Raw genomic sequence first — 13,662 nt, 5'->3', positions numbered from 1 at the left:
GGCCACTGGTTGACCATGGGGAATCAGAACACATATGGGTACTAGCCTTATCTGGGTGATCATTTCATAAGCTATGTACATATTTAATCACTATTTTAGCAGATAAATTCCTTCTTCGGGTTCACATCAATGAATTGTGTGGGGGTTTTCAGGGCCCACAGTGTTAACTGTTTGTATTGTGCTGTCTAAAGGTGTTGTTTGTCCCAAGAAGGAGAATCACAGTGTAGAATATGGGAATAGGCCTCATACTCTTGTTTCTCAAACCAGCCTCCCAGACCAGTGGGTTTGATCTTTATTTCCACAAATGCAAATGAATTATTTTATGGTTCAAGAAAGAATTCATTAACCCCCTGGTGGAATAAGTCAATTTTGCAGTTCTGATTACCTATAAATGTGTTCATTTTTTTATTTCTCCTTTGAATAATTTCTAGAAACATCTTACTGATTTTCTCAATAATTAAGCAAAATGAAATTATTCACATATGTTCATTTATATATGTTTGAGTCATGAACTTACTCTTTAAGACTATTTGATACTACATATAAATCATATGAATTAAAATTTATATGAGAGTATATATTTCTTAATTGTCTTTACTGTGGATATCTTTTATGTTTGAAACTATACATGGTGAGAAGTTTCATAAAGCTTTGTGTTCTTTTAAACAAATTAAATGCTAAGGTCTTCTACTTGATAAAAAAAACAAAACTAAGAACAAAAAATAAAACTGTTCACTAACACTGTTTTACTTTACATTTGAAAATATCCCTTTCAATGATTCATGAATTATATATGAGAATCACAAGTTACCTATTTAATATGCTGGATAATTTAATTTAATATGAAAATATTTCATAAAGCATAATGCTAATTTTCAAATAAATTATCCTGCATCATTTCCTTATTTGATCGACTTAAGTTGCTGGTTTAATATCTAATTGTTTTGTTATTGATGTGAACATACTGACTACTTTATGATATTAATTCTGAGAGATGCAGATGGCTATGACTTCATCACAGCATATCATATTTTAAGCAAACACTAAGAAAATACACTCACCCATATACACACAACCTGATAACAGAAAGAATGTAGACATTTGTTACTTCTTTGTAATCTTTTAAAGGCTAAGAAGGTCTTGAGTGATTCTCTTTAGAAAAGCATGGAAATCAGAGTCCATCTGTAAAATCTCAAAACAGAGTGTTGAAAACATAAAAGTCAAAAGGTACAGTAGGTATTTCCTCAACCAGATAATAAAAATGTATACTTTTATATTAATATTCTTTTTATTATCATAGGAACAAAGCTCAGTTCCCAAAGGGAAAGGACAATTACATGTTTTCTGGTAAAAAAGAAAAATCATAGAATGGCAATAATTTGTTCTTTGTAATAGAAACAAGGCTATAGATTAAGATAAAGAGGGTAAATGAAGAATAGTTTATTAGAAATTATTATGGAAAAATGTATGATAACGTTGTTAATAGATTCAGCCAGACTACAGGACAGAAATTGTGGCACAGAAAGTCAAGTACTTGATGTCCAGGCCCAGTGCTAATCTGTAGCTATTGTCGGATATTGAAAAAAAGACAGATAAACATTACGATGAAAGGCTGTCTATGGCCCCTAGATATCCTTTACAAATTCTAATTTGTTGTTCGCTGAACTGTTTCAGTCCTTAAATAGCCCACACATTCTATTTATTCTAAAACCAAAATGACAACTGTCAGCCTTTTGTACATGTGCACATTTGGGGAATAGAGTACATTTCCCAGAGGGTTTGGCCAGTTTTGTTTTTCTTTTAACAAAAGACTTTGAAATGCATAAGCAAAATAGCTTAAGCTTGTTATGTCTTTGCTGCCTTTGTACCATGAAACTTTGATATCAATTCCATAATATGCTGGTTGAGTTTGGCTCTTACTATTAGGATACTATCATATACATTATTCTTTGTTTTTTTATCTCTTTGATATAATGATTTTAATTTCCTAGTTGTAGGCATATGTGGTCAAACTGAAGAAATAATTTAAAAACTATTTAAAATAATTTTAATATAAAGAAAATTAAATAAAATAATAGAGAAAAATATACCTTTAATGTGTTAAAGAAAAAATATTGGATCAAGTAAATTTGAAGATCTAATTGATTTTATTGAGTGATTCATGAATCAGGTGGCATCCCATCTAGTTAATAGAAAGGTAAGGACTATGTATATGCTATCATATGGGTACTAGACTTATCTGGGTGATCATTTCATAAGCTATATAAATATTTAATCACTATTTTACACACATGAAACTAACATGATATTGTATGCCAACTGTAATTCAAAAAAATGTTATATAATAAAATAGTAATATGCAAATTGACTGTCACTCCAACACACAAGATGGCTGTCCCCATGTGGTCAAAGATGGCTGCCCCCATGTGGACACAAAATGGCTGCCACAAGATGGCCAGCAGGGGAGGGAAGTTGTGGGTGATCAGGCCAGAAGGGGATTACAGTTGGGATGGACCAGGCCTGCAAGGGAGGCAGTTGGGGGCAATCAAGCCTTCAGGGGAGGGCAGTTAGGGGTGACCAGGCCTGCAGGGAGGGCAGTTAGGGGCAATCGGGCTGGCATGGGAGTAGTTAGGGTGTGATCAGGCTGGCAGGCAGAAGCAGTTAGGGGCAATCAGGAAGGCAGGCAGGTGAGTAGTTGGGAGCCAGCAGTCCTGGATTGTGAGAGGGTAGTCGGACATCCCTTGAAGGGTCCCAGATTGGAGGGTCCCGAATTTCGTGCACCAGGCCTCTAGTTATATAATAAAAAGAAGAAAAAGAGAAAGGATTGCTTCAGGCAAGGGCACCTTTCTTTGTGGGAAGGGCAACCAGGGTCTTATCAGGGAGGTTACTTCACTAGTGTTGGTCAGGAAATTACAGACTCATTGGTTTACGGTCACATTCCTGGGAAAGGCTGAAACTGCAATGAGGTCAGGTATTACATCTAGGTTAGGTTTCATAGGCTTTAGCACAAGTGACACCATTTGGGGCCTATGGATTTCTCTTTAATAGATGCTTCTCAAAATACTACCATTGTAAAGTTGTATGATTTCCTCCACTTAGTTTTAGGTGCATATGCTATTAAGTCTTTTGACATTAATATAGGAGGCAGACATGAGAACTATATAAATTAACTAAAGTCAAACAAAGTTAAGCCAGGACCTGTTACGTGCTGCCTGACACAAAATTCAGCTGAACAAAGATGAAAGCAGAACACAAGAAGCCTCTGAAACAAAGAAAATTTCAGCAAGATTTATTAATAGCGACTTACCCACACTGTATTGTTTACCCATAAAAGGAAAACACAAGGCCACAAAATATACCTTTTAAAGGTTAAAGTTAATCCCAACCTTTTATCCATTCTATTTCCCCATACCAGCAATTCCCATAGAAACTACAAACAGCCATAAGATCAACCTCTAGAGGTGGTTGGGGTCTCTCTGCCTTCTCTTGTGAGGAGAGTCTGCCACTGTCTGTGGAGTGGCTTTTCTTGGTTGGCCCCTCTGCTCAATAAAACCTGCTTTTCTACTTCAACCTCTTGTCTGGCTGGAGTCTTTAATTATTTCCTTTGAGAGGCCATGAACCCTCTTGGCTTAGGTCTCAGGTTCCCACTATTTTATCACTTTTATTTGCCTAATCTATAATAATAAAAGTGTAATATGCTTTTAAGGACGACCTTCCGTACGAAGCTGGGGCTGCGAGAGAAGCCCGGGTCCTGGGTGCTGGAGGGAAGCCGGTGCCGGCAGCCGGGGAAGGAAGGCCTACTCTTGCATGAATTTCGTGCATCGGGCCTCTAGCATAAGATAATTAGCCATGTTGGTATAATTTACATAAATATAATTTTAATGTTTGTATTACACAGTTTTAAGAGACTCTGGAATATGAAAACTATTTCTCCTATAAGATCTTTACTTCTGTTGTTTTTGACTTTTATTGCTAATGCTGTATTAAACCTATACGTGAGTGTGTTTTGTCTATAACTTTTTTTGGCACTTAAATGCAAGTTTTAAGTTCTAGTTTTATTCCTATTTTTTTTTTAAATTTAAATTTATTGGGGTGAAATTGGTTAATAGGGTCATGTAGGTTTCAAATGTGCATTACTATAACACATGAACTGTAGATTGCATTGTATACCCACCACCCAAAGTCAAATCATCTTCAGTCACCATGTATTTGGTCTACTTTACCCTCTACCATCTTCCCACCCTCTTCACTCTGGTAACCACCATACTGCTGTCTGTCTGTGTATCTGAGTTTGTTTTATGTCCCACATATGAGTGAATTCAGATGGTTCTTAGCTTTTTCTGTCTGACTTATTTCACTTAGCACAATATTCTCAAGGATAATCCATGTTGTTGCAAGTGGCAGTATTTCATCTTTTTTTACAGCTGAGTAGTATAATTTTTCCTATAATTTTGATTCAGCTGAAATTATTAAGCTTATTATATTTCTACTACAGATAAACCAGCAAAGATAGGCAGATTGTTAGACTAGGCAATTAATTAAATATTAACAAAAGAGGAAGGAACCAACAGAGCAGTCATCCTGGGGAGTAACCAGAGTTGTTTCAGAGAATAATGGGGGGAGGGTTGGTGCTAACATGCCCAGGGGGAATTCCTTTTATTGAGTGCATGCATGGTAGAAGCCAAATGACAAAGCAGAACTATGAGACATGCTCAATAGACACCAAAATGGTGACTGTAAAAGAGGGAGGGCATTTGTCTGGGAAAGCCTGAGGGGAAATCAGACTGGGGAGGGCACAAGCCCACAGAAAACCCAGGAAAGTGATTGTATGGGGGTGGTAACCGGAATGGTGAGGCGAGGTGTTTTCCTGGGGCTGTGTCTTGAGACACCAAAGAATGAGCTTCGCGGACCAGAAGATGTAAGCAGAAGTGTGGAAAGTTTATTACAAGCAGATTCAGACTCCCCTCAAGTGGAGGGGGACCCAATGATGGACTGCCCCTTAAAGCCCTGTAGTCCAGGGGTATATGCCTGCTACAAGCCTGCTTCCATATCTCCCTGTGTCCTCACCTGATTGATTCCCTCATTGTTCTTGCCCAGCAACAGATCCGAACTTTCCCTGTTTCTGTGGGTTCTCTCTCTGCTCCTATGCTGATCTTTCTCTGTGTCTCTGCAGTTGTACCCCTTGTTGCTGCAGGCCCCCTTGTTTTCCCATGCCTCCCGCTTTGAGTCCAGAAACATTTTATTATTTCTGCTTGCTTGGAACCTGTGGTTAGGCTGCTCAGATGTCACTGTCTGCCCCTGCCTATGCTCCACCTGCCTTTGTGTCCACTGGACCCTGCCCTGTCTGCCTGCATTTCAAGTTAACCCTCTCAGAGGAAGGGCACAGGAACACAACTGGGAGAGCGGGAAAGAGATTGGATAGTTTGAAAGAAAGCCTGCTCTTTCCCAAACCCCAAAAATATATGGAGGCTTGGCAGGGACCAGAGGGCATGGTCTGCCCTGTAGCCTGCCATCCTCTGCCTCTCCATGAGTGTACTGTCACTTTTTGTTCTAATAAATCTTGCCTCTACCGCTTGAAACTCCTCCTATAGGAATATCACTGAAATTCTTTTCCTGTGACACTGCTGAAGAACCTATTTCCTCCAGTAACAGATGATTAATAATTGTTTGTTACCAACAAGCTATGTTCTAGAGTGAGGCCATTGAAACATATATGCACACAGAAAAAAAAAAAAAAAAAAAACAACAACAATAGCTTTTCTTCGTTCCACAATATACAAAAACACCAAGATCAAGATCTTAAAACACTAATGGGAAAAAGAGATTTTAAAAAAGTTAATGAAAATAATTTAGTATAATTTTAAATGATACAAAATATCAAAAAAATCTGTAATTATAAAATCCATTAGTTAGCATCAATAAATTAATTTCTATTTAAAATATCTTGCTATTTAAAATTCTAATTTTATAAGATGCTTGTAATATTTTTCTCTTTTTTGCATTGAATTCTTTTTTTAGATTCAAATATTTTGTCCTATTATTCAAACCCATATTTAAACAAATCTTTGCCTACCAGAGAAGTTCTTACTCCACATTTCCCATTCAACTGTATAAATATTATGGAGGCATTAGCTGGACTAATAATCAAATTAACAGAGACAGATTAATAGGAGAAACTGTCCAATGTTTATTATATGATTCTGCATCCCAGCTTGCTATAATAAGACCCAAAGAGGCATTACATAGTTGAGGCGGATATGCCATTCTGGAGTTAAGAAGACGAACAGAGATCTGGGATTTAAAAGGGGAAATTGGCAATTCACTGGTAGCTGAGAAAAAGAACACATGGCAGACAGAGTCCTGTTAGGCAACCCAGAAATAATGGGACAGAGGGGAGAAGCCTTTGGAACAGGTTTTTACATGGATCCTTCCCTTCTACCACACGTAACTCAAATTAGGTTAAGGTGAAAATCCTAAAGTGAATATGCTAAGGTTCTCTCCCTGGAGCAGAATCTTCTATCTGAATTTTTTTGGGCAAGAAGGGGGAGGTTCAAAGGTTCTTTCTTAGTCATGTTTCTTAATAATCAACTTAAAATCACGATCACAAAAGGCACTTTTTGGGGTGTCAAAATTTTGGTCTCTTTCAATGTATAATTTCACCTTAGCTCCACCCATGACAGTTTTCTATAATAACTTACCTATTAAAAGAGGGAAAATCACTTTAACTTGAACTCTTTAGTGCCTCACAGGTTTTAGCTCAGTTCCTTTCTGAAATTGCTGTGAGTAATTCTAAGGGGTTGATTTTTTTCTCATCTGCCTTTTATCTCTATCTCTGCTCCTGATCTGTCATCTAAGTTTTATGTCCTTTGATGTTTCAAAGTTCATTTGTGTGTGTGTGTGTGTGTGTGTGTGTGTGTGTGTGTGTGTGTGTGTTTTCTTTTTTTCTCTAGTTATTTCCAACTTGAATTACTGGAGACAGAGCTATATGTAATCTCAAAGTCCTTTGACAATGCTATCTTAAAAGCCAAGTTAGGGACAATCAGTTAGGAAGTTGAAAACATTTTAGACTGAAAAACAGTCATGGAGTGACACATAAAAGCTGAGGGAACTTGATACAATCAGAGAGCTGCAGGAATAGAAGCCTATTTTTTCATTCATTGATTTCACATTAGTGTTATTATATGAATAAAAAGAAGTCCTACGCATTTTAGATTTTTAATTCTTCTTGTGCTATGAAATGAGTCTATTCAAACTGTTCAATATGCTATTGAATGAATCCAACCAACAGACTACCAGCTAATTCAATATTATTGCTCCCAGTTGACACTTGTTTTCTTTTAATAATTGAATACAATCTGTATGACATATTTCTGCTTTGAGATAAGATATTGCACTTCAGACAGTGAATGACAATGACCCTTGGGAGATAAGAAACAAGTGATGTGAGTCTCATGACTGCCTAGTGTTACTGAACTAACGGGGTCCATTTGACTGCGTGAATCAAAGGCCAATAAGACACGAACAGGAGTTTGCAGCAAAGAAAGGAAGGGTTTATTATTAGTTGAGGAAGTGGCCCACTTCCAGAGCCACAGGTAAGCAAATGCTCAAAGAGCTGGTTCCCCAATGGCTTTCACGATATGCGTTATTTAGGGGGGAAATCAATAATCATGGTGACTGAGGGCATTAGCGTGGTGGTCAGAATCGTAGTCTCTAATGATTGCTTTGTGCTCGGGTGGTTTGTGTGGTTGTTCATTGCATCTGGTCCTGATGTCAGCCATCGCAACACTTTGTGTGGTTTCGCAGCTTTTCTGGGTCTGGAGCTTAAACACACTGAAACCTAGATATTCTCTCTAGCTTGATTGAAACTCTGTCTGTGTGGCCAATAGACCCGAGGCTTTGTTCTTAAGATTATTTGATGCTGACCAGAACTTCACTGTCCTGAGGACTTAATGACAGAGGGAATGGATTTGCAAAGGAGGAGGCAGGTGAGTCAGGGTTCTGGATGAGGCCAGTTTGAATCCAAAGGAAAAAAGAGAAAAGGTCATATTAAAGAAATGAAGTTTCTGCGCTGTTACACTAGCTTATTTACTTACTTTGTCAAAGCAGAAATTTGCACTATACAAATTAAATAGGCAGACTTTATGCAATTAAGAGATGTGGTGAATGGGATGTATGAGGCTGCTGCTTGATTAACACAGCACACTGTTTGACAGGAAACTTTTTAATATGTAGAAAAAATACACTCTAAAATAATAATAAAATGTATAGTATGCTAAATACATAATCAAGTAATATAATTGTTTGTTATGATTATCAAGTATCATGTACTAAATTTAATAATATGTGCTATACTTTAATATGACTGGCAGCACAGTATGTTTACATCAGCATCACCACTAACATGTGAGTAATGCATTTTGCTACCATGTTATAATGACTATTATGTCACTAAGTGATAGGAGTTTTTCAGCTCCACTAAAATCTTATGGGACCACCATCATATACTGGTGTCTGTACTTTACTGGAATGTCATTATGCTGTACATGACTGAAGGAGGAGGACATTAGTGTGAAGGTTGATAAATGGGAAGTCATTTGTGAGTTAATTGGGAATTAATAAGAGTTATTCATGAATTTGTTTTTCTCTGTGATTAGGCCATTGGTATTTGCTAATTGGTGACCATCAACTCTGACCCTCCAACAGAGACTGGGACACTGGATTACTGCATACTTCGATGTTTATATTTCAAAGAGATAATTATGCCCAGCCAGCATGGCTCAGTGGTTGAGCATCGACTTATGAACCAGGAGGTCACGTCCATTCCAGGTCAAGGCACGTACCAGGTTGCAGCTCAGTCCTCAGTGGGGGATGTGCAGGAGGCAGCGGATCAATGATTCTCTCTCATCATTGATGTGTCTATCTCTCTCCCTCTTCCTCTCTGAAATCATGAAATCAATTAAATATATCTATTTATTTAAAGAGATAATCCTCAGGCCCTTAGAAAGATGTTACCTGGGTCCTAAAGCTGGCAAGAGGCTTCTAAGGAGGTTTATGTGTACTTCAAAGAGGCAGATAAAGAGTTTGCAGTTACAAATTTTACAGATTTTCTAAAGTAAATGCTCTAAGAAAAGGGAGGTCAGGGCTCTCTAAAGTTTAGTACAGCTCAGATGAACTTTAAGATCATCTTGGTCACTACCTTGAGTTTATTTGCCAAGGGGCAGGAATGGAGAACCCATGCATGTGCTTAACAATGTTCAACTCTGTCTGATCCCTAAAAAGGTATTACTATTATTGTGGTTAAGGTGAATGAAAAAATATAACAATCCAATCCAGACAGGACTACTAGTAGCCCAGACCCTTCAGGAATGAAAGTTTGGTTCACCTCAGAAGATTAAGACCCACAACCAACTGGGATGTTTGCTAACAGCAAAGGAAATACAAAATGAGAAGGTAGTTTAAAAATAACCATTTACAGAAATGGGGAGTGTAATTGTCATGAATATTTCCTCTTCCTTATTTTGTAATGAAAATGTTTTTTCCAATAGCTTCATTGTTTTCTCTCCCTGATTTATTCATCCTGTAACATAACATATATTGACTATATCATAGTATTTAAGTATTGTTAATTTTAATTTGTAGTACTTAAGTTATAGGATATCAAAGAGAAGAGTAAATATCATACCAGGACTTTACCTCCTTTTCTAGGGAAAGGGTTAGTGTGTTTTTGGATGTACCCAGGATAGCTATATCATGTTAGGCAGAATTATGACTTTGTTATTGTCTGTATTTGAAGACTAAGTATGAGTTAATGAGATGTGTATGGGTGCAAAATTGAGAAGAGGTAGACTTGTGATGGTCAATTTTGTCAATGTGACTGAGCCATGGGGTGTCAAGATATTTGATTAAACATTATTTTGGGTGCGTCTCTGAGGGTGTTTATTTGAATCAGTAGACTGAGTAAAGCATATTGCCCTCTCTGAAGACATTGGGCCTCATCCAGTCCATTAAAAGACTGAACAGAGCAAACAGAATAAGGGAGAATTTTCTCTCCCTGCCTCCTTTTCTTAAAGCTTTTGGACTCAGACTTAGAACACAACTTATGCCATCAACTCTCCTGGTTATCAGGTCTTTAGAATTGAACTAAAACTGTGTCATTGGCTCTCCTAAGTCTCTAGTTTGCCAACTGCTGATTTTGTGACTTCTCAGTCTCTATAAATGCATGAAACAATTTTATAACAAATTATATGTATATATTCTACTGTTTCTTTGAAGAAGCCTGCTTACATGTATAGTCATTTATTTCAAAATAAAATAAAACATGATCACATTTATAAACAAATCCTATCTAATAAAAGAGTAATATGCAAATTGACCGTACCTACACTACACCACAAGCCATGCCCACCAGCCAATCAGGAGCGAGTATACAAATTAACCCAACCAAGATGTCTGAGGCCACAGAGAGAGCAGGAGGCTTGAGTTGCCCCCGGCGATGGAGGAAGCCAAGTTTCCACAGCCCTGGCCTACCTTGGCCTCTGCTTAAGGCTACAAAGTTTCAATTATAGAAAATAAATAAATCCCAGATCCCAGGGCCTCTGCTTGGGCCGCCGGGGGGCATTGCCAGTCTGCAAACCACCACAGTCCCCTTGCTCAGGCCGCCCCATGCCCCAAGGGAACCCCTACCCTGATCTGGGACAATCTTCAGGGCAAACCAGCCGGTCCCCACCCGTGCACCAGGCCTCTATCCTATCAAATCCTATCTAATAAAAGAATAATATGCAAATTGACTGTCACTCCAACTCATAAGATGGCTGCCCCCATGTGGTCAAAGATGACTGCCCCCATGTGGACACAAGATGGCCACCACAAGATGGCCAACAGGGGAGGGCAGTTGGGAGGGACCAGGCCTGCAAAGGAGGGCAGTTTGGGGCAATCAAGCCTGCAGGGGAGGGCAGTTAGGGGTGACCAGGCCGGCAGAGGAGGGAAGTTGGGGGGGACCCAAGCCTGAAGGGGAGCACAGTTGTGGGGACCAGGCCTGCAGGAGAGGGTAGTTAGGGGCAAATAGGCTGCCAGGGGAGCAGTTAGGCATCAATCAGGCTGGCAGGGGAGTGATTAGGGGTGATCAGGCTGGCAGGCAGAAGCGGTTAGGGGCATTCAGGAAGGCAGGCAGGCAAGCAGTTGGGAGCCAGCAGTCCTGGATTGTGAGAGGGATGTCCGACTGCCCGTATAGGACCGATCCTACCAGGATCGGTCCTAAACGGGCAGTCAGATATCCCTGGAGGGGTCCCAGATTGGAGAGGGTGCAGGCTGGGCTGAGGGACATCCCCCCCCCCCCCGTGCTCAAATTTTGTGCACCGGGCCTCTAGTATTTATTATAACTGATATCAAAAGTTTGAAAGGAAAGCTCAAAATATGAAAATATTGTGGTATTTCAAGGCAAAATAATTTGACCTATTTAACAATACTTAGTACTTTTAGATTGTTAAGAGATTATGATAGTTGTATCATAGTAAAACAATTATATTTGGATAAAATCTATCAAAACTGCTTATGTCATGTTTGAGTTAATTATATTAATGTTTTTAAATAGGTAAAAAGAAATCATGGGAGGGGAGCAGCTGGAGTCACCCAGGCTGAGGGAGGACTCCGGGGTCCAGACCCATGTCGCTGGGGCGTTGTTACTGCCTGCACCCCGTAGGCCGAGGTGCGTGGGGGGGGGGGGGGGGGCGGGGGAAGGCGGGAACAGATCTGAGCATTCCTGAACCAGGTCCAGTGCTCGCGGGGCTTAGTCCACTGAGGATTCTGAGGCTGTGTTCCTTAACGATCGCAACTTGCTGTTCCCGAGTTAGCCGAGAGGCTCGGCTTCGGAGGAAGGTATGAAGAAACTGATAATGTTTCCTTGAATTTGCTTCTGTGTTTGCTTCATCAATGTCTCTCATATTGAATATCTTAAGAGAAATACTGGTATATCTCGGTGTCCCCATAAACAAAGGTTATGGATCAGCTTGGATTATTATCCACATTATTGGGAAAATTCTTTAGAAGCTTGTTGCAGGCCTGACTCTGAGTTGATACCACACTTGAACTCTGTAGACTCTGGTAACTGTGGATCTGTAGTTGCATCTTTTGCTGATATTTTGTGTGTGGCAAATGATGAAGAATCCAGATATCTCCGATTTCAAAATGGTATATGGCAGAATGAGGAGGAGACTGAAGTTTTCCATCCTTTGAAATTAGTTCGGGAACCACTGTCACCTGCTCTAAGACATAACAAACCAATGAAAAGTTCTCAGCTTGTAAAAATGAAGCTGCAATTTAAAAAATAGCTGTCCTTGAAGACAAACTAACTTTTCTTCCTTCTCAGATTGCTACAATTGTGCAAATGCAGGAACTGAAAAACAGTACTAATTCTGGCTCCTTGACTCAACTGATGTTCCTATGGTTTAGGACAAGTGCCATCATCAGGAACTGCTCAAGTGAGTGTCAAACCAGTTCCATTTTCAAGTTCAGTGCTTCCTGCTCCTCCTCCTCTACCCCCTCTGTCCCCTCAGTTTTCTTCTTTGCATCCTCCATATTCTCTTGTGCAGCTAGAATATAATCATATTTGTGACTCATATAATATAGCAACTGAAATGAAAAAAACAGCACCCAGGTGCTAGTAAGACCAATTACAGTCGTCATTCAAAAAATCAGAAAAAAAAAGATGTTCCAAAAATGTTGGATGTTCTAAAGGATATGAATAAGATTAAACTTCATGCTATTGAACGGTCACCTGAAGGCAGACCCATTCATAAGAGGAGACTCAGTTCACAGTGAGTCCAGTGTCTTTGATTTCCCAGGCACCGAAGCAGAAGTTTGTGTTCCAAGAAGATGATTCCTTTGAAAAAGAAAAATAGGTCTTGGGAGTCTTCTCCATTTTCTAGTCTAGAAACTTCAAGGCTGAGCTCTAATAATTTTGGACATCACATTTCACAGTCCAAAAGACAGTGACCTAAAGGAAGAACCGACAAACACAAAAAGTGTCATGACCAAGATGTGAGCAATGTAAGCTGTATCTGCGCTTACAAGGAGAGATGCAGAGATAAGCCAGCACGTCTTTCACTACATGTTAATCTTCTGTTAATTAAATTAAAGGAAGTCTATGTGTCAGGATATATTATAGAGAAGTCTTGACTTTTAAGAATACCCACCTCTGGTTTTGGAAGATACAGCAGTTAACTGGTTACTGTTGATAGATATAATATTGGTTTTTTTTTCATGTATGTTAATGTTATTAAAGGCTGAATACACACTTGGAATGTTTTTGCTAAGAGCTAAGTAGTAAGTGACTTAATGTTTCTCATTAGAGACAGTAGGGTTTCACTGTAAGGTAATAGAAACCATTTTAATGGATTAATAAATTAACATAAGCTAAGTCTATATTGTATCACTCAGCAAATTATAGTATGTTTGAGTTCTTTCCAAACAATTTTAAAGCAATTATGACATCCTAATTTAAGAGTCTTTGAAACTTTTAAAAATTAGTAGTGATTTGGTTTACTTGGCCTCCAGAACCTTGAGAGATTTTTTTAAAATATAATTGTTTCATTCAGATAGTCATAGCTTGAATCATATATGTTGAGCCTCCTAAAAATTCTTCCTGAAGGTGATAATTATATTTTA

At 38.8% G+C, this 13,662-nt stretch overlaps 1 pseudogene; it reads left to right on the top strand.

Annotated features, from left to right (window-relative positions):
• Nucleotides 1–11,898: 11,898 nt before the first annotated feature.
• LOC129150612 (mitochondrial fission regulator 2-like) lies at nucleotides 11,899–13,012 on the top strand (annotated as a pseudogene).
• The last annotated feature ends 650 nt before the right edge of the window (nucleotides 13,013–13,662 follow it).

The sequence above is a fragment of the Eptesicus fuscus genome, chromosome 2, assembly GCF_027574615.1.
Source record: "Eptesicus fuscus isolate TK198812 chromosome 2, DD_ASM_mEF_20220401, whole genome shotgun sequence".
NCBI lineage: Eukaryota > Metazoa > Chordata > Mammalia > Chiroptera > Vespertilionidae > Eptesicus > Eptesicus fuscus.
This window is presented reverse-complemented; position numbering and strand designations above follow the sequence as displayed.